The 21,725-nt window shown below is 32.3% G+C and overlaps 1 protein-coding gene across 3 annotated transcripts in view; it reads right to left on the reverse strand.

The window, feature by feature from the left end:
* LOC115883925 (secretin receptor-like) overlaps positions 1 to 21,725 on the reverse strand; it is a 224,720-nt gene that overhangs the window by 28,170 nt on the left and 174,825 nt on the right. The window contains exon 1 of one of the 3 annotated variants that reach the window (XM_030902375.1): positions 11,578 to 11,647. The exons of the other annotated variants lie outside the window; for them this stretch is intronic. The gene's annotated coding sequence lies outside the window, so the exon portion shown is untranslated. Of the gene's footprint in view, positions 1 to 11,577; positions 11,648 to 21,725 lie in introns of those variants that run through there. 3 annotated transcript variants of the gene reach the window in all.

The following is a 21,725-nucleotide window of genomic DNA, read 5'->3' on the forward strand; positions in this document are numbered from 1 at the left end:
ATTGGCTAATTTAGTGATGAGTTTTTTTATGAGATATATCTAGGTGGTCGTTTACAGAGCTATAAATATATTATAGTGTATTTGGTTTAATATGATGGCTTTTGCAAATATGTACGTATATTGTTTTATAATATAACAAAAGTGCTCCACTCGACTGTCAGGTTTTTAGCAAATCTTTTTGAGTTTTACATTACAAGTCAGTGAAGGTTCAGCGAATTAGCCTTCCATATACCAGAAGATATGGCTTGCCGATTTGGCGCGCGGACTTGCGCACGCCTGTCACGTACCAAAACTCTCCTATTTTGATCTGAGGACTTGGCCTGCCAATTAGATCTTTGCCCGATTAAATATTTTAGATTGGGACAAAATTCGACGTTTTATAGTAGTTTTTATATAGACAAATGTCAACTCGACATTAGAAGAATTCCTCTGTCAACTGGACTGGAACAACAAAGGATTAAAAATAGATGGAGTATATCTTAACCATCTGAGATTCGCTGATGACATAGTCCTAATTGCCTACAACACTACAAGCACAAATTGATTAACTAAATACAGCCAGCAATAAAGTGGGCCTCAAAATGAATTTAGCAAAAAATTAAGTAACGTACCACAAACTAGTGGAAAGAAAAGACATTCTAATAAATAATACAACACAGGATATTGTAGAAGAATATATTTGGGACAACTAATACACAGATCGGGATCTCTACTACCAGAAATCAACGGAAGAATTAAGTTAGCATGGAGTACTTATGGAAGAAACCCAATCATATTCAAATCTAGAATGTCATTTTATCTAAACAAGAAAACATTCGGCCAATGTGAACTACAACCACTGTAGTGTACTACACCGAGCAACCAGTACTACCTTTTGCCTTTTGCATGTATAGTCATGACCTATGCATTCTTAAAACGGATATTATAAGGTAACTGCAGGTCGCACAACGTTCAATGGAACGAAATATGCGGGGAATAACCAAGAGAGACCATAAAAGAATAGAAAACTACAAAAGATCCAGGTAATAGATCTAATCCACAGAGTCAAATCCGTCTAATGGCAATGAGCAGGACACCTAGCAAGAAGAAAGGACAACAGATGGACTACAAAAATTACAGCATGGTACTCACGAGGAATTAAGAGACCGAACCTAAGATGGGACCATAATATTAGGAAATTATTAGGGATAACTTGGGCCCGCAAAGCTAACAACAGACAACAATGAGTGCAATAATTACAAAAGGCTACACCATAATTGGAAATGGTTGAGTAAGCTGAAAATGATGATGATGATGAAATGTCTATCTGAAAATACACTGCCACATAGAAAGAATGAACGTTACAAGTCCACTGACTTTATCATTCGGTCGGTTTTTTTAAATTGAAAAAATGTGATATGACCTATCAATCTGGTACATATAAATCTGATACTTCATATCAAGTCTGCGAATTTCACCCGTAACATGCTTGGTCTGCTAAAGACTTGGCCCGCCTAAAATTGCTGTATTTATAAATAAAAGAATTTTAGGATTCAAGATCGGTATGCAGTAAGTTATAGGCAGATTTTCTGTTGGTAATGTTGCTGCAGAATTTATTCGGAACCATTTTCTAACTTGTCAAAAATTATAAACTGTGTAAAAACATATTCAGGGATGCTAATTCAAATATGTAGAAAGATGCTTTTCTGAAGAATTAAAATTATGCAGATGTTTTTTTAATTATTAATTTTATAGCTTTATTAATTACAGTGTACTATTAATTTGTATTTTGTTAAATATATAAAAATAGATAATACTTAAATATCTGAAAGTCTATAAAAAGTGTAGAATAAGTAAAGCGTTCATTTGATTTCGGAACGCAGAATCCCATTGTCAATTCAATGAGGGTAGATGCAGGGGGGTGATAGTAGACCAGTGAATTGGAAACGGTCCTTGCGCGGTCTTATCCAGGCAGAAAGCATGGCCTTCTAGACATGTTCTAGACTCTCTCAGAAAAAAATCTGAATATTTCTGTTATCGAAAATGCACGTCGGCGTATACGTAACAAGGAGAGCCTAAGCAATACACGTTATGCAGGAGTTGTAGCCCTTCAACCATGAAGAAATCATTTGTTCAAACACTCATGCATTGGTTTAGCTCAGAAATATTTTGCAAGCATTATTACTTTGTCACAGTGGCGGATACAAAGGGTTTAAATATTAGGCTTTTGAGTTAAAAATGGCGCCGTAAAAAGCTTATTCTACGTTACTTTTTATTTGCCCCCCCCCCTAAAATAAATTCCTGTAATCCGTTCCTGCTTTCTCATGTTATTCTAATGCTTGGCATATGAAAATCACATCAGTCTTTGGCGTTTAAAGCAGCCACAATTCAAAAGAATTGTTTTTTTTCAATACTGTAGAAAACTCTATCCACTTACTACTGAATGTTGTGTTGATTTGATTACATATGGTTTACGATCCAGGATTTTGAAATTTAATTTGTCAATATATCCATTAGATATATTTAATTCTAAAATTAATGCATCTAGAGTAATCAAATTCGTATTAACATTTGAAAGAAAAATTGAATCACGAGAAAAAAACTAAGCAATCAAAACTTATTTGTGTTTTTATTTTAGTATTGATATAACTCTCAAAAAATAAATAAAAATAAAAGAATAAATAAAATTTGTGACGACAATGGAAGTCTGAAATTCTTTTCATATCAATATCAATAATGAATCATTATCTACCACATTCAAAGATATGTATATACATAGTCACATATCTTCGTCGGATCTAGCTGAAGACAGCACGATCTAACTATATCATCTTATTCCAACATCAAGCCTTTTATTTTTATTCTTTGAAGATTGTTATGTTCAATTTTACCAATTCCACTTTAATTCAGAATATTGGAATTCGCATTTTGGTATATGTTTTATAAATATTTTATCTAAATATGGATAGAAAGTAATATAAGCTCTAAGAGAAAAAGAAAATGGGTTGGTTAAAAAAAAGGATAAAATATCTTTGAAAAACTTCTAAAGCAGACGTTTACTAAAAGCTATTATGTTGAAGTTCCCTCTTGAAACATATTTGAGAGGAGTTTTAAAGGGAGCGCTGCATTGACTACAATATGGTGGCAGTGAGTTATGCCTTTCAATCGAAAATATCTCTCTTTTAGTAATAATATTGCGACTTTTAGAGTTTGAAAGTCGTATATATTTTTTAATTTACTTATTTTTATATTTTTACGAAAGTTTAATTATTACAATTATTATTTATTTTTTTTGGACATAGTGACTCTTTAACAATGCAATTTTAAATTTATGCTGAGTAAAATTAATCATGTGATAATTAGACTATTACTGTGGATTATTTTTTGTTTAAATATCGGTTATTATACAGGGTGCTACAAATTCGAGGTACGAATATTGGTATCTCGGTAACCGTAATAGATACGAACATGGTTAAATTGGGGCAAAGTTGCGTTTTGGGATGTTCACCAAGATACCATTAAAAAAGTTTTAAAAATTTCAAGGATTGCTGAGTTTCTTGGAAAAAACGGATTTTTTTGAAAATGAATTTTATTTTTTCCTGTCGTTACTTTTAAGAAAATCAAAAAACTAATTGCACTTTCTCATAGCTACTTTATGAAGGCTATCTGATCTGTTTTTTTAGATTTTCAAATTAGCTGTTAATTTGTGAGATACAGAGGTCAACTTAATTTTTTTAAATACGAACCTGCATTTTTTATTTCGGATTTTGAAAGAACTCGGTCTCCTGAGTACAATGATATGCCACACTTAATATTATTTTTGGTTTCAGGAATTTGAACACAATTTATTTAAACTAATTTCAAGCCCGGCTCTGTTTTTTTTAAATATTTAATCTATTCATCGTTACAATATCGATAAACCTTCAAACTTAAAAATGACGTGGGGTAAAACATTGAATATTGAAAATCAAATGCAATAAAATAATAAAAAATAATATACAAATGAATACATTACTTCACGTCATTTGTAAAAGTGAAATCAATACATCTCAACATTTAGAATAAAGAGTACAAAATGCTTTCGGAAGTATAAGAATTAGATCGTTATATATTATATCGCTAATATTATTAGATCGCACACTGAGATTTTAAATTCACAATAAAACAAATAAAAATAATATCTTTAAATTGCTGACCTGGATATAATTTATTTGAATCTTCCAATTGGCTTGATTTTCCTTATTCAGTGATAATTAGCGCTGATCAATATGTATATTACGATGAATATAATTAGATAAAATAATTAAAAAAACAGGGTCCGACTTGAAATTATTTTAAATAATAATTATATAGTTTTTTGTTGTTAACGTACCAAAAACAAAAAAAAAGTATAAAGTGTGGCATATCATTGTGCTCAGGAGACTGAGTTCTTTCAAAACCGCAAATAAAAAATGCAGGTCCGTATTTAAAAAAATTAAGTTGGCCTCTGTATCTCTAAAAATACTATCAGATAGCCCTAATAAAGTGGCTATGAGAATGTGCAATTAGTTTTTTGATTTTCTTTAAAGTAACGACAGGAAAAAATAAAATTGATTTTCAAAAAAATCCGTTTTTTCCAAAAAACTCAGCAATCCTTGAAATTTTTAAAACTTTTTTGATGGCATCTGGGTGAACATCACAAAGCGCAACTTTGCCCCAATTTAACCATATGTTCGTATCTATTACGGTTACCGAGATACCAATGCTCGTACCTCGAATTTGTAGCACCCTGTATAGGTACTTGTTATTTGTTTCTATTGTTGTTATTATACAGGGTGAGCCTTAAATAAGTGCAAATATTTTTGGAGGTAGTACATTTCCACCCCAGAAACACGATTATTAACGAGTTTTTTTCGCGAAAAAAAGATTTTCAAAATTTGGAATTTTTTCAAAAATTTTTTGAATTTTTTTTTAGTTTTTAGTTTTAGTTTTTTATAGTTCTTAATTTATCTTATTTTTGTTTTTTGTAAATTTTTTGTATCAAATCTGTACAGCAGACAGTATTTTTAAGCTGTTTTCAGTAAATTAATCAAAATATTAAAAAGTACCTGTTGGATTCTATCCCTTCCTCCCATCCTTTACCCGAAAAACCTGAGTGGGTACGTAGCCGTAGTCGAGTACGCAGCGTGACAAGATCGGCCGAGTACACAGTGTACACCTCCAAGCGCGCGCTATCCTCAAGTGTTTTAAAAGCAAAAAGACAACAAATACGAGTCCAGAACGGGAATAAAGGTGAGTGCCCACAGTCCTGATACATTAACTCACCCTAATGAACTGAGCCCCTTAATTCTCGCCCGTAACAGTACCTTTAGAAATATATAATTGTGATTAAAGCTTCTTTCTATTTTCTTGTTGATAAAACAATTTTGTACACAAACATATTCGTATGTGCACATTCATATCGTATTGTATTGTTGTTTGTCATGTCTGTGTGATGTCATTCACAAAAACCACTTGATCGCTAGGGGTTCCCTTTATAGTAGTTATAAATATAAAAATGTGAATTTGTGCTATCAATTATATTGTCATCTATACTTTTTTGTAATATCGGTTTATCTGCATTTGTATGTCACTTTTTATAATTTCTTCATCAAAATAATATTTATAAATCAGGGGAAATTACCTACTTGACACATTTATGTTACAATTTAAAATTACATACTTTATATTAATACAGGATTGCACACTAAATTCATCAAATCATTAGCAATCCCTGTAATAGAGATGCGCAAAACTGTGATTTTCCAATCGCAATTGAAACTGCGATTGCGATTTTTAAATCGCAGCAACTGTAACCTGCGATTGCGATTTTAATATTTACCAAACCAAATTATTCGTAAAAAAATGCGTTTTTTAAATACGCCAATGAGCTACCCACGTTCCATTTGAAAAAAATAAGATATGATTAAAAATACGATTTGGGCATCTTTTAAATGGTCAGAACGCGGAAAACAATAGACGAACAAATCTATTTTTCCAAGGCATCTTGATTAAAATTAGTGTTTTTAACACAACCATGAGATTTTAGAATTAAATTTAAAATACGATTTTTTTAAGCGACAATGTCAAAAGTTGCCATATATATCATTCTATTCAGAGTGTAAGTTTCTATGAATAATACAAAAGTTGTCGTCATTTGTGATGAAACAGGAGGTGACTAAAAACAATTGAATACGTCAATCAATTCTAATTTATGTTATATACTAATATATACCAAATCTGGTTTTTTGTATCAGAAAAAATAAAAAAGTTATAGGGTGAACCACTCTGGAGAAACACCCGGTATATTACCCCCAATCGTAGCCCTAGAAAATAATACCTTCTCTATAAATAAATAATATCAGAGAGAAAATTGAGTCGCAGCCTCGTAGAAGATACAAGGGTCACAGTTTACTATAAAATGCTTCAATAGACCATAAAATTACATTCGCAACAATATCGCAAATCGCAACTCCTAAAAATTCAGACTCGCAGAGAGAAATCACGGTCCCAGTTTACAAAATCACAATAGCAACAAAGTCGCAAATTGCAGCTATAGTAATACTGGTTGCCTATCGAAACTCGGAAACAGAAGAAATTGCAATCGCAGTTTGCGATTGCGATTTTAAAATCGCTGCAATTGAATCGCTGTTTGCGATTTCTTGCTCTTATTCTCTACCCTGTAATAGTGTTTTCCGATTCTGCGAATACCTTATTAAAAACGTTCACATCGTTACTGCAATGAAATTAATTTCAAATGTCAAAAATAGCTTCGAAGCTTCCATTGATGTGGGTGATGCGTGACGTTTTTATTTAACAAAAGGCACTGGGCTCTCCTATAATAAATTAAAATTATCAGTAAACTTATTGAAATAATTAAATTGAATTGCAATTATTTAATGTGTCTATTGGTCGCGCTTTATAGATAATGCTAAGATCTACATCTTGAAAGTCGCCGAACGCGAGCCTAGGCCGGCCGCGATTACGTTTCCTGTTCGCTGTTTTAGTCGATGGGTGATGCGATTTCATAAACACATCTCGTCCGCCGTATAAAATAAAAAATATGGTCGTGTGTCGCCACGAACGATTCGATAGTAGAGAGTATGCGTTCTTCTTCATTTGAAGTAAAATGTAATAAGAGTTTTCGCAAATATGCATACTAGAAGAATTGATACTAATTTTAAAATTTAAAATCTAACAGATACGATCACCTTTGTTTTTATCTAAATTTAGTTCTTTTTTTAAATTGGTTTGATTATTTTTTTTACCTGTGGCTTTTTTCGTATATTTTATTTTTGTAACTTCAAAATTAAAAACTTTATTGTGACGGTAAAATGTTAATTGCAGTTACTTATTGCATCCCCTTGTATTGACGCCACGCTATTCCGCTGTTAAACACCAAAATATTGAAAACGATAACTCACTTTTCGTAACATAACTAGATATATCATAAATTATGCGTAACTATATTTTATATTAGCAACTGAGTGTCAATAAATAATGTTTCTCTCTGTTCTCATATATTTCCTTTGCCACAGATGGAGGATGATGATACACTTTCTATTCTGCTTGGGTCGACTCAATTTAAGTGCTAAACAGATTGAATTTTCATTGAGTTTTATACCCAGCTTGTCAGTATACTGTAACGAATTTCATTCTGAACTGGCACACTAGACCGCAATATAGGCTAGGAGGAAATTACTGCTACAAATATATTCGTGTGTATCTAGACGCAAAATGAAAATTAAAAGAATACCGATTAAAGGTTGATTCTCACTATAACTTCCGTATACTTGTGTCTAGCCCTAGCAGGCAACTATTAAGCCCGACCAATCACGTTACGAGTTTTTGACAAACACAAATGAATTAACACTCTCCAAATAACCACGCTAACCAACCTGATTGGTCAAGCTTAATAGTTGACTGCTAGGGCTAGACACTTCTCTTCCGTATCAGCTATACCTTCCATTTTCCTTCTGTTTACATAAAATATTACATCATTTAAATGAACAGGACAATGCACACTATCCGTTCCGTTTCCCTTCCGGTCCATATCCTTTCCTTCTATACATTTTTTTGGCGGACGGACTGAAGCCTATCGGAAACAACGTTGTCAGGTTCTATTTGTACCAGCTCTGTTAACATTTTGCTGATATTTATTTATTTTTTCACTTTTTAATTAAATATACTACACCTTCTTCGAAAGATACAATTTTTTTAAATAAAACTTTCGTAATGATATAAAATGTACAATAAAAAGTATAGAACTGATACGGAACGGAAGCATAAAGATTGATTCTCACTATTCCTTCCGTTTCCATTCCATATCCATTCCATATCCGTTCCGTATTTTTATTGTATTTACGCTATACGTAAGCTTCCGTTCCATAACACTTCCATACTTTTATTGTACGATTTATATCATTACGAAAGTTTTATTTTAAAAATTTGAATCTTTTGAAAAAGGTAATAGTTTTAATTAAGAGGTGAAAGAATAAATGAATATCAGCAAAATTTTAACAGAACTGGTACAAATAAGAATTTGACAACGCTGTTTCCGATACGCTTCAGTCCGTCCGCCAAAAAAATGTATGGAAGGACAGGATATGGAACGGAAGGGAAACGGAACGGATAGTGTGCATTGTCCTATTCATTTACATGATATAATATTTTATGTCAACGGAAGGGAGCTGATATGGAAGGTATAGAAAGAATCAATCTTTAAGATTGATTCTCACTATACCTTCCGTTTCCATTCAATATCCGTTCCATATTCGTTCCGTATTTTTATTGTATTGACGCTATACGTAAGCTTTCGTTCCGTATCAGTTGCATACTTCTTATTGTACAATTTATATCATTACGAAAGTTTTATTTCAAAAATTTCTATCTTTTTAAAAAGGTAATAGATTTAATTAAAAGGCGAAAGAATAAATAAATATCAGCAAAATTTTAACAGAGCTGGTACAAATGTAAGAACTTGACAACGCTGTTTTCGATACGCTTCAGTCCGTCCGCCAAAAAAATTATGGAAGGAAAGGACATGGAACGGAAGGGAAACGGAACGGATAGTGTGCATTGTCCTATTCATTTACATGATATAATATGTTATGTAAACGGAAGGGAAACGGAAGGGAGCTGATATGGAAGGTATAGTGAGAATCAACCTTAAACCGTATGATCGAAACAATAAACGGCGTTCAGTTGGCATCATGAACTGACGAATCGATGATATTTCCCATATAATTTTACATATAAAATGACACGATCTTCATTCCACAGTTCTGTTTTGTGACTTTTTATTAACCTTATTCTTTTGTGACTTTTTATTAACCATTATAATTATAAACACGCGTTTTATTAAATTTGTTAATATTTACTAACGCTTTGTGAATTTACAAAAGTAATTGTAAATTCGCTATAATAAAATATTTTAATTTGTTGTTACTCTACCGGGTGCGTCTCAAAAATGGCTCACCCCTATCTAGGAATTAATTAACTCAGTGGGGATAAAAGATACCCTCGCATAAGTAGTTCTAATTCTTGTCTAGATTATATATGGGCAATTTAAAAATAAGAACCTTTATTCTTCCGCAAAAATACAAATCCATAGGAAATAAGTCCGCCGCGCCGCTAGCCTCGATCTCCAACGCCTGGGATCTTGGTTAGCTATTTAATTATTCTCGAAATTTGCTGCAAAAATTTGCTGATAACTTCACCATTCTGAGGCGGTGCCTTGTCTTGCTGGAAAAATATGTTTTCGTTTTCGATTTTTTCGAATATACAGGGTGTCCCAGAAATAAGCGCAAGTATTTTAAGGGGTGGTAAATCTCGATAAAAGAAACATATTTTCTCTTTTTCGTTTTTCAAATAAGTCCAAAATAACGGAGTTATTTTACTTTGAAAATTTCGAAAAAACATGATTTTTTGCTAATATTTTGAGAATCGCTGGATCTTTTCTGGATTTTTTTTTGTAAATTTAATCTAATACCTATGTTGCCCTATTATCAAGAAATTATGTTTTTTAATTAAAAACTAAAAAAAATTCAAATTTTGAAAAAAAAATTTCGTGAAAAAAACCTCATAGGCGTGTTTCTGGGGTTGAACTATACTACCAGTTGAATTACTTGCACTTATTTCTGGGACACTCAAAAAGCATCTGCCATCTTTCGTGGGCAGATTCGTCACGTAAAAATTAGATTTATTTTTCATATCAACATAGGTCCGATTCTGCTTTGTTTTGTAGCTACAGGGTGTTAAAGTCTTAATATTTTTTCGATTTGTTGTAATTTTCTGCCAAGTGCTTTTAGCGATTCGAATGAAATTTTGAGGGTAAAAATTACTATTAATGCGATATATTTTAACGCTAAAAGAGTGTCAACATATTCACCAGGGACGTGCATATGGGTTTTCTCTGGAATATTTTTCTAAAAAAAGCATGTACTCCACTGCCTTTTTTTCTCTTGTTAGCGCAATAGTGTAAGCCGTTTAATGCCGATTAAAAGTTGTCTCTTCATATTTTGTCCATTTCGCTTTTCATTTGATTCAAGTCTAATAGCAACCTTTATAAAAATTTAATATCATTAACTTGCAAAAGTTTTAAAAAGTACTTTTTGATTCCTCCTCAAAAAATATGAAAAAAGTTATTATAAACATTGCTATGGAAATGCATAGTTTCATAATTACAGGGTGTTAAAACTTTTTAAAATTATTTTTTTTGTAATAATTATCTTAAATATCATTATTTTTTTATTTGAAATTACTGTGTGTTGGACTAATCGTAATGGTAACTAACAGTAATAATATTTAATAATAAATTAGGTAAAACATATAATTTATTAATTTTATTAATTGTGATTAATAAAATTGCGTTTATCTCATCCAGGAGGCCGAAGTGGGCAAAATATCAAGAGATAACTTTTAATTGGCATTAAACGGTCTACACAATTTTGATATCAAACGAAAAAAGTTAGTGGCGTACATGTTTTTTTTGAAAATATCCCAGTGATAACCCACATGCACGTCCCTGATGCATTTATTAACACTTTTTTAGCATTAAAATATGTAACATAGTAACACCCTCAAAATTCCATTAAAATCACTAAAAGTACTCGGAAGGAAATTATAATAAATCGAAAGATTATTAAGACTTTAACATCATGTAGCTACGAAACAAAGCAGAATCGGAACTATGTTGGTATGAAAAGCACATGATGGCACATATTTTTTGAAAGACCTTGTATAATTTTTGTTTTTCGATTAGGGGCAGATGATCAATAAGAGGTCCACAGCCTACTAGATAAAAGTGACGAACTTTTATAAAAGCTGTATTTCAACGGGGACTATAACAAAATATTAAGTGTGCTATATTTTTGGAAAGGTAATTTTAAGTTATTTTCATTTAATTAAAAATATTCCCAGAGTGTCCCAAATAAAAAATCAATTTTTCTTGTTATAACTCGAAATAAAAATTTTACTTAAATCATTAAATTCTACGTAAAAAGGTGTTTTGGAAATGTTTTCGTAATACATACAGAATAATGCAACAACATGAAAAGTAATGTTTTTGTTTTTACTTACTTACTGACGGCTACGACTGTCGACTGCTTCAACGTATCTGTACCCCAGAAGCAAACTATAGGGAACTTCTAGGGTACAGGATCAGGTACAGGTATGTAGTTTGTATACTAATACTAAATCGCTGGTGCGTCCGGACTGAAATCGTCGGTGATCGAGTCACATCGGCTGCGTCTCGACTGAGCGACCAGTTAAATCGCAGTCGCTGCGTAATTATGGCGCGTTTTTTACCAACTACGAAATTTCAATAGAAGAAATAAACAATAGCCTTCCAATTACGAAGATGAAAATTATAAGAATTTTATTTTTTCCCTGATTAGGCAACTTTCTTGGACCCATTTACTTCGAGATTTACTCCTACGCCAAAATTTTTATAATTGTTATCCTCGAATCATATATAGATGGTTGATACGATATTAATTTTATTGGTTGAATTTAAAGACTTCGATTGGTTAGAAACGGTTAACCAATCGAAGCCTTTAAATACAACCAATGAAATTAATATCGTATCAACGTATCGTCGGACAACGGATGCATGAAAATCAAGCTTTAGTCGTACCAGTAAAAAAGTATGTATTATAATTTTTTCTGATAGAATCTACGAATTTTGCGTCACTGATAATTTTTACCATATCGAAATCTAACATTTCTCTAAACTAATTGAATTATTACAAAATCTATTAATTTTAATATACATATAATATCATATCGAGGGTCACAAGCTGGGTCACAAGGCATGGATCTCGTATGATTTTCTAATAAAATTATATTATTTTTTAAAACAATTTTTGCGATATTTTCACAAAAATAATTCAAAATATTTAATTTGATATTGAAGTATTGATATCTCGGCTCTATAAGATAATTCGTTTAAGAAAAATTATAATAATTTAATATAAAATTGGGTATGTTTAAAAAATGATACGAGTTACTGCACTGTGACCTTCGATATGCAAAAAAGTTACCGAATTGTAGGTAGAATCTAATTCTAAAATAAAAATAGGGTATTCTTATTAAAAATATATGTTATATCCGAACGACAATCAACAATCACAAATCCAAACATTCTTTGAAGTACCCTGTATACTCTACAGTCATTTTAAAATGTGCTACTTAACCTTCCCTATAACTTTTCTGTTTAACATTTTGTTCCAAAAAACGTTAGAAAAACAAAACCAAAACATTTTTGATATACCTACCTATATATATATATATATATATATATATATATATATATATATATATATATATATATATATATATATATATATATATATATATATATATATATATATATATATATATATATATATATATATATATATATATATATATATATATATATATATATATATATATATATATATATATATATATATATATATATATATATATATATATATATATATATATATATATATATATATATATATATATATATATATATATATATATATATATATATATATATATATATATATATATATATATATATATATATATATATATATATATATATATATTTTTTTTTTTATTATTCATTCGTTAAGAATGTCACGGCTTCATTGTGTTGTTTGCCGGTTGATGATGGATTTTTGCAGGTTCGGGTCTCAACCAGAGGCCTAAGAACTCCGCAAGTGTTTGCGTAATATTTGCGCTGTCCCAAAGATCGCTGTTTTCTGGAGCTGGGCGGTGCTTAACTCCATGATCTCGAGGTCAATAAGGTGTTTCCCCAAATTCGACGTGATGGCTCCCATGGCTCCTATGACAATTGGGATGACTGAGAATGGTTTTCTCCATAGGCGGGTCATTTCTCTTCCCAGCTCCTGGTATTTATTGATTTTTTCGATCTCCTTATCTCTCACTCGGGGGTCTCCAGGGATGGCTATGTCTATTATATTGATGGTTTCTTGGGTTATCACCACGATGTCCGGCGTATTGTGTTCAATTCGTCTGTCAGTCTGGATTCGGAAGTCCCAAAGTATTTTTCCCCTATCGTTTTCAACCACCTTCCCTGGGTGGTGGTTGTACCAGTTTTTCTTTACTGGGGCGCCGATGTTTTTGCAGATGTTCCAATGGATCATGCTGGCTACGTTATCGTGTCTTTTCTTATATTCCGTTTGTGCGATCTTACTGCATCCTGACACTAGGTGGTCAATGGTCTCATCTTTATCTCTACAGAGTCTACATTTTGGATCATCTGTCGTTTTGTGTACTCTGCATTTAATTGCATTTGTTGTGAAGGCTTGATCTTGTGCTGCAAAGATGGCTGCTTCTATTTCTTTGCGGGTTGTCCCATTCGATATACATTGGTATGATTTTTTATCATCTGCGTTTTCTTTAATATTTCTTGCGTAACTACCGTGGAGGGGTTTATTATTCCAGTTTGCTATTCTAGCTCATATAATCTTTTGTTTGTATATTTTCTTGTTGTCCTCTTTTACATTTAAGATATTTTCTTTTAATATCTCACGGATTAGTTTCTCACGACTTGTTTTGAGATATTGGCTTAGGCTTATTTTCTCCCCCTCCAGAGTTTGTAACACTTGGACAAGTCCTCTTCCTCCTATTCGTCGCGAAATGTAAAGCCTGTCGATATCACTCTTGGGATGCAATGTTTGGTGCATTGTCATGATTTTTCTTGTTCTTTTGTCAAGTTCTTCAAGTTCTGCTTGTGTCCAATTTATTATTCCTGCAGTGTATCTTATGACCGGAACTGCCCAAGTGTTTATGGCTTTGATACTATTTCCTCCATTCAATTTGGTTTTTAATATTTTTCTAACCCTTTTAAGATATTCTTGGCGACTAGATGCTTTAACCTCTTCGTGCAACAGATCGGCCGCTTCGAGAATTCCCAAGTTGGGTATTTATATATATATATATATATATATATATATATATATATATATATATATATATATATATATATATATATATATATATATATATATATATATATATATATATATATATATATATATATTTGCTTCAAAATTGACAAGTTTTTATACAAAACATCCCGAAATTTGCCGATTGACTTCTGAATTCCAAGAGACTGCCAGTGACTGCCGCGACTGCCTAGCGACCGCCAGTGACTGCCGCGACTGCCTAGCGACTGCCAAGCGACTCCCGATCGACTGCCTATGATTGCCATGTAATTATAGGCGACTGCCGTAAGACTGCCAAAGACTGCCAGCGACTGCCAAGAAAATGTACATGTAATTCCAACAGTGAGACACCCCTCGGTTTTGTTTATTGTATACTAATTCTTAATCAGTATACAATAGTGTCACAATATAATTAGTGTCTTGTCCTGGCCAGCTAGAAAATGCTGAAATCGTATTTTTAATCATATCTCATTTTTTTCAAATGGAACGAGTGTGGCTCATTAGCATATTTGGAAAAAGCATTTTTTTACGAATTATTTGATACTACACACTTGATATTTCGATTCAAATTTTCGTTACGAAGCGCAAGTTATAATTTCAAATAAACCATATGCGAAAATGTCAAAAGTTGACGTATATGTCATTCTATTCAGAGTCTTATTTTCTATCGAATAAAGTAAAAAATAACGAGGGTGCCATTTAAAAATCAAAAGTTGTAGTCATTTCCGGTGAAACAGGATGCGACCGAAGACAAATGAATACGTCAATCAATCCTAATTTATGTCATATGCTAAAAAATAAAAAAGTTATAGGGGTGAGCTACTTTTGAGACGCACCCGGTATAGTAATAGTATAAGAAGTTGGCTATTTTAAAAAATAAATTTACAATGAATATGTAAATTTACTATGAGATACACATTTTTTACATAAATTCACAAAGAATATTGGTGAATATAAAGATATAACATATTTACATACATGCCGCAAATTAGTCCTACAGCTATTTTACAAACGAGTTGTAAAACTAATGAACAGATGGTAAATTTACTACAATAATCTGTGGCAAGAAATAGCCATCAATATTGTTATTAAATTCACAAATTAGTATTTTCAGTGTATCTATATTAAGTCCTAATATAGGTACTTTCTGGGTACTTTTATATGCTAGCATACTAGTACATTAGTTCACCATAATACACCAAAACAACGATTTTTTTTCTTTTTTATTTAATCTTTATTATAAAATGATCATATTCGAAATGATAGCCCGGTTGACTGCTTATCTATCCAGGTCCGGGCATGGGTGTTTACTGTGTGTATTGTCTTTATGATTATATGATTTAATTTTTTTTAAAGTTTACTTATCATAATATAAAAACGCTCATAAAAATTAAATAAAGCTGGCTGAACGCCGAACGGCAAGTGACCATTAACAAGAAAAATATTATATTATTTATTAAAAATTATGTAATCATATATTATTGTAAAAATGGTCAGTCACATATGTCTGTTCTAAGATCATTGAATAGAATAAATACCTTTAGTTGTCAATCAGTCGTAGCACACTATAAAATAACAACTATTTCTCCAGTTGTCTATTCGTGACCGGGCAAAAGAATTGCAACAAACATTTCGATCCTTTTTCTCCAAATTTTTGCGGAAATTCGTGCCTGCGAGTGATTTTATTTATATCAAGATCTTCTAACGAGCTTATAAGGCATTTTAAAGAGGTAAGTTTTTCGAAATCTCTATGTATTTATGTTGTTTTGTTACTTTTTTGGCCAATTTTTTTAACCTATACTGCGACGTGCCATAGTTTTTGTTTCGCGTCCGTCAGCCAGATATGTCATGGCAAACGCGATTTGATTTCTTGTTGAGAGGAGGACTTGTGTTGAGGACTGAGTTGAGGACTTGTGTAGTGTGTACATTGTGTGTGGCTATACTAAACTAATACCGTATGATCGAAAAAAAACAGCGTCAAAGGGGTGATGATAAAAAAACGGCTGGGGAATGACAATCGATGATAATTTTGGCGAGGTCAACCTCTAGACCTCATTTACTAAAAACTGAAATAATACTAAAATAAATTATAAGCTTCTGAAAACCATCTGGTAGTTTGGATTGTTGGCAGCGTACAGGCGAAGTAAATGACGTCTATGTCTTGACCTCGCAAACATTATAATCTATTGTCATTCCCCAGTCATCTTTGACACCGTTTTTTTGCGATCATATGGTATTATATATACAGGGTGACGCACCTCATTTGCCTTATACAAAAACAGAAAGATGTAGAAACAAAATATTTTACGGGTATATGTGGGAAGGGAATGTGCATAATTTAAAATTATTTTGAAATGTACAGGGTGTGTCAAAATTAAGATTCATACCAAAGTTGTATTTTTTCTTATTTACCCGGTATTTTATTTCATTTTTGGATCCTTGGACAAAAAATAAGGCATTACAAGGGTTTGATATGTTTAAAAGCTTTGGTTTTTGAGATTGTACATTACTTTTTAGATTTAATTCTTGTGCTGAGTTTAAAGGTAGAGAAATAAACATTACTAAAAAATTTGATTACCTTCCTTAAATGTATATAGGGGTATCAAAACTATACTGGTCTATTTTAAATATTTATATTAGATCAAAACTTTGTTGTTTCAAATGCAACACTGTATTTTTTAAAATAAGTCGACGCAAATTTAAATGGGTTTTTAAACTATATTTATTAGGGTTTCCTATAACTATCTGGGTCAGATTTTGAATAAGGGGCGATTTTTCAATGAAATGGCAACAGAGAGAGCTGCTGTCGTCGTGGCAATTTTCTAGTGACAGTAGTTATTTAAAAAGAAAAAATTAATAATTATTATTAATTAAAAAATTAAAAATTACTTTAAAATCGAAATTAGTTTATAAACTTCATTTAAATTTATAGCAGTTTACTTTTATATAAAATACCTATAATAGTTTACTAAATAAGTATTTATTATTTTATCAAGAAAAACGAAGAAGTAGTTCTTTGATTTATATTATGCTCACTTGTAGATATACAGGGTGTTTCAAAACAAATGCGAAAAACTTCAGGGGGTATTGTATTGTATTGTATTGACTAAGAGTACTCCACTGAGGCCGCGAGGGCCTATTGTGGCTCAGTTTCTACAAGCTCTAATTTACAAGAGCGTCAAAGTTCATCCTCAAGACCCAGCCTCTTAATATAGGCCGTTATGTCTGAGGGCGATATGTCTCCTAGGTCTCATAGGTCTAGCATGGGTTTGCCAAACATCTCAAACCTGGTCCTGCTCCCAGCGGGGCAGGTACACATAACGTGCTTCATTGTTTCATCATCTTCCATACAGAGTCGGCATTCGGCGTCTTCCACCAGTCCCGTCCTCTGTAGGTGAGATCTCAGCCGGCAGTGGCCCGTGTACACTGCAGTGAGCACACGCGTTCCATTCCTACCGGCCTTTAACAGTTCTCCTGTTCTATGTTTGGATGGCCCTGCTAGGATTTTCTTGGCATGCTCCATTCCGGGACTGTCATTCCAGTCTCGGATTGTCTCACCCCTAACCCATTAACAGAGCCTGTCTCTTGCGAGATTTTTAGGAACGCTAAGTGTCGGTTCTGGGCCCACGAATGGCGAGCCTGCACCAATTTTGGCGAGGGAATCAGCACGTTCATTTCCCTCTAGGCCGACATGTCCCGGTATCCATATTAGCGACACTTTGTTCCTATCTCCCAGTATATTGAGTAGTTTCTTACAATGAAGAATCGTCATTGACGTGCTTTTCGTTGCCTCAAGTGCTTTCAGCGCGGCTTGACTATCCGAAAATATGCATATTGTTTTCCCGGTGTATTGCTGTTCTACCAGCATTTGCACACAGGTTTCAATAGCATATAGCTCAGCTTGGAAAATCGTGGTGTGTTTTCCAAGACTGTGGTAGATCTCAGTCTTTGGACTGCTGCAGTAAATTCCTGCGCCAGATCCTTTTTCGTTTTTGGATCCGTCCGTGTCCAACACATTTCCGCATGTAATAAGCCGTTTCCCGGCTTATCCCACTCGTCCCTGTTCGGAAACAGGACGTTGTAGGTGCACGTCAAGAGTTGGACTGGTGGTGTAAGATCCGAGATCATTCCCATAATCTCATCCGACTGTAGTTCTTCTACTAGCCGGTATTGTATGAACATAATTGTTCCTTGGCTTCCTCGTGCTATATTTATTCAGGGGGTGATTCCTTGTTCAAAATAAAGGGTAGTTTGCTTCATAAACGTTGGATCAAAAGTCAACCATTAGGGAGATATTGCGGTACAAAGATGGCGGAAAAATAAAGTTTTTATTTTTTATCTTGAAAACGAAAAGAGATAGACTAATAAAATTTTATGGAAGCATTACTGTTATGAAAACACACTTTCTGGTAATTTTTTCACTTTTTTAAAATGAGTGGAAGGGGTTGAAATAAACTACCCCTATCATTCTTGTTAACGAAATTTAAAGAAAAATCTTATCAAATACATGCAAAAAAATTAATTTGGATAGCTTAGTTTGTTTAGAAACTTTTTTATCTCTTGTATTTTTTTGATAAAACTCACCGATTTGAAATTAAAAAATAAAATGTAAAGCATTACATGTCAGGACAAAGTTTCTAAATAAACTAAATTTTGTAAAAAAGTTTCTAAATAAACTAAACTATCAAAATTAAAGCATTTGCATGTGTTTCATAAGATTTTTCTTTATATTTCGTTAACAAGAATGATAGGGGTAGTTTATTTCAACCCCTTCCACTCATTTTAAAAAAGTAAAACAATTACCTGAAAGTGTGTTTTCACAACAGTAATGCTTCCATAAAATTTCGTTAGTCTATCTCTTTTCGTTTTCAAGATAAAAAATAAAAACATTATTTTTCCGCCATTTATGTACCGCGATATCTCCCTATTGGTTGACTTTTGACCCAACGTTTATAAAGCAAACTACCCTTTATTTTGAACAAGGAATCACCCCCTAAAGTTTTTCGCATTTGTTTTGAAACACCCTGTATAGGATTTTCTATGAAAGAGCCAGTTATGGCAAATTCATTTTCTTTACTTCCAACTACAGGTTTCTGCCTTATAGGTTTATCAGCTGTGCGGAAATAGTAGTATAGGAAAAGTAGTTTTTCAAAGGAACACTTATCAAGAAAACTCCTCCTTGGATTGGATATCTTTATGCATTAACCCTTCAGACCAACAAGCAATTTTTCTCAGAAAATAAAATCACTAGTGAAATATTCATTCCTTCCGCCAGCAGATACCTACTGCTTAATTTTTCTTGATAAAATAATAAATACTTATTAAACTATTGTAGGTAAATTATATAAAGAAAACTTTTAACGTCCATAAACTCATGTCAATTTTAAAAATAACTAGTAACTGTCACTAGCAAATGCCTATGATGACACCAGCCATCCTGATGCCATTTTATTGAAAAAAGGTTTTTTTAAATCTGAGCCAGAGAGGTATAGGACACCCTAATATAGTTTGAAAGAGCATTTAAATCTTAGCATCTACTCATTTTAAAACGATAGAGGGTGTTGCATTTGAAATAACGCAGTTTTTATGTAAAATAAATATTTAAAATCGATCAGCAATTTCTGGTACCCCTGTATACATTTAAGGATGCAATTATCTTTTTCAGTAAAGTTTATTTCTCTACCTTTAAACTCAGCACAAGAATTAATTCTGAAAAGTAATGTACAGGGTGTTGATAATCTATTCTATTATAGCAGGTATATTTAAATATCTTTGAATATCTGAAAAACCAAAAGATATTAGACATATTAAAAAGTTTCTACATTTTCGTATAATCAACCGAGGCGAATGAGGTGCGTCAACCTGTATAAGCTAAAAAATTTGGTAAAAGTTCTTTATTCAAACTGTATGTAATCTATCAAAAGTTCTGATGTAGTTAAGTATATTGTATTTGACCTTATAAGATATTGTAATCAAGGAATGTATGGAAGAATGTATATACTTAACATATTAAGTATATTTTTAACCAAAATATAATTTAAATAAAGTCGGATTGTCTAGATAATATGAATCCTCTTTTCTCTTCATTTTTCTACCACAATATTTTAACAATTTATTGAGATAGTGGAATAAATACATACCCACATGCAGGATGCAGGTATATTGTTATAAATATTAGAGAGTAAGTTTTCCTTTTGAAGTTAACCTGTTCTATTTTCTTTTGAAATCGATAGCCTCAAAGAGGTAAGTTTTACAGTTATTACAAAAGGGTATAGGTAACTGTGTTTAAACTTTGTAGAGCTACAAGTTCAAAAGCGCATAAGGATGGGGTTGCGTGTCAACAACACGTAGTCAAACTATTTATAATATTCCCATTATAATCAAAATTATTATCGATTTTCATTCCCCAGCCGTCTTTGACGCCATTTTTTAGATGGTTTGGTATAATAAGAATGTATGGAACTACCATACGAAACAGTGCTTTAGCTTATTATTTTTAAAAGAGAAAAAACCGACGGACCGTCCGCGACTTCGAGCAAGTACCATGAGTTTATATGAACAATCTCACATGGGTCGCATATGCTCCGTCCGGATGACGACCATATACATAAACACATTAATATAAAAACACGCGGACGGTCCCTCTTTAAACTGAAAGGGCTGTTAAAGTATCAAATTTTTCGATAACTATGACTTTTTCAAGTTTTCTGCTTCTTTAACATTTTAAAACTGCAAAAATTTGACATTAATTAAAATTCTATCAATAAAAATCTATTAAATAATGAAGACGAAATTATATTACCATAGAAACACGTTTTGATATTTGGGAAATTCAACTATTATTTTTTTTTAATTTTCTCTAAAACGGTATGGAAATTTGGAAAAGTATAAACGGGATTAACCATTTTGGAACAAGCAAACATTTTTATGAAGATGCATTTTTCTCAAAATGTCAATAATAAAAAAGTTTTTCCTCTTGTAAAGACAATCCGGGGACATACTGTAGAATGCCACTCTATCTAAATAAAGAAATCGTTCGACAAATGCGTACTACCAGTCATAACCTAAGCATGCGAAACCTGAACACTTAAAACGGACGTCATAAGAAAACTACAAGTCGCACAACGCTCAATGTAACGAAATATGCTGGGAAGAGACCGTAAAAGAATAGAGTGGATACGACAAAAGACTCAGGTTATTTACATAGAGTCAAATCCCTCAAATGGCAATGGGCAGGACGCCTGGCAAAGAGAACGGACAACA

Source organism: Sitophilus oryzae, unplaced genomic scaffold (assembly GCF_002938485.1).
Source record: "Sitophilus oryzae breed Bouriz unplaced genomic scaffold, Soryzae_2.0 scaffold_111_pilon_pilon, whole genome shotgun sequence".
Lineage (NCBI taxonomy): Eukaryota > Metazoa > Arthropoda > Insecta > Coleoptera > Curculionidae > Sitophilus > Sitophilus oryzae.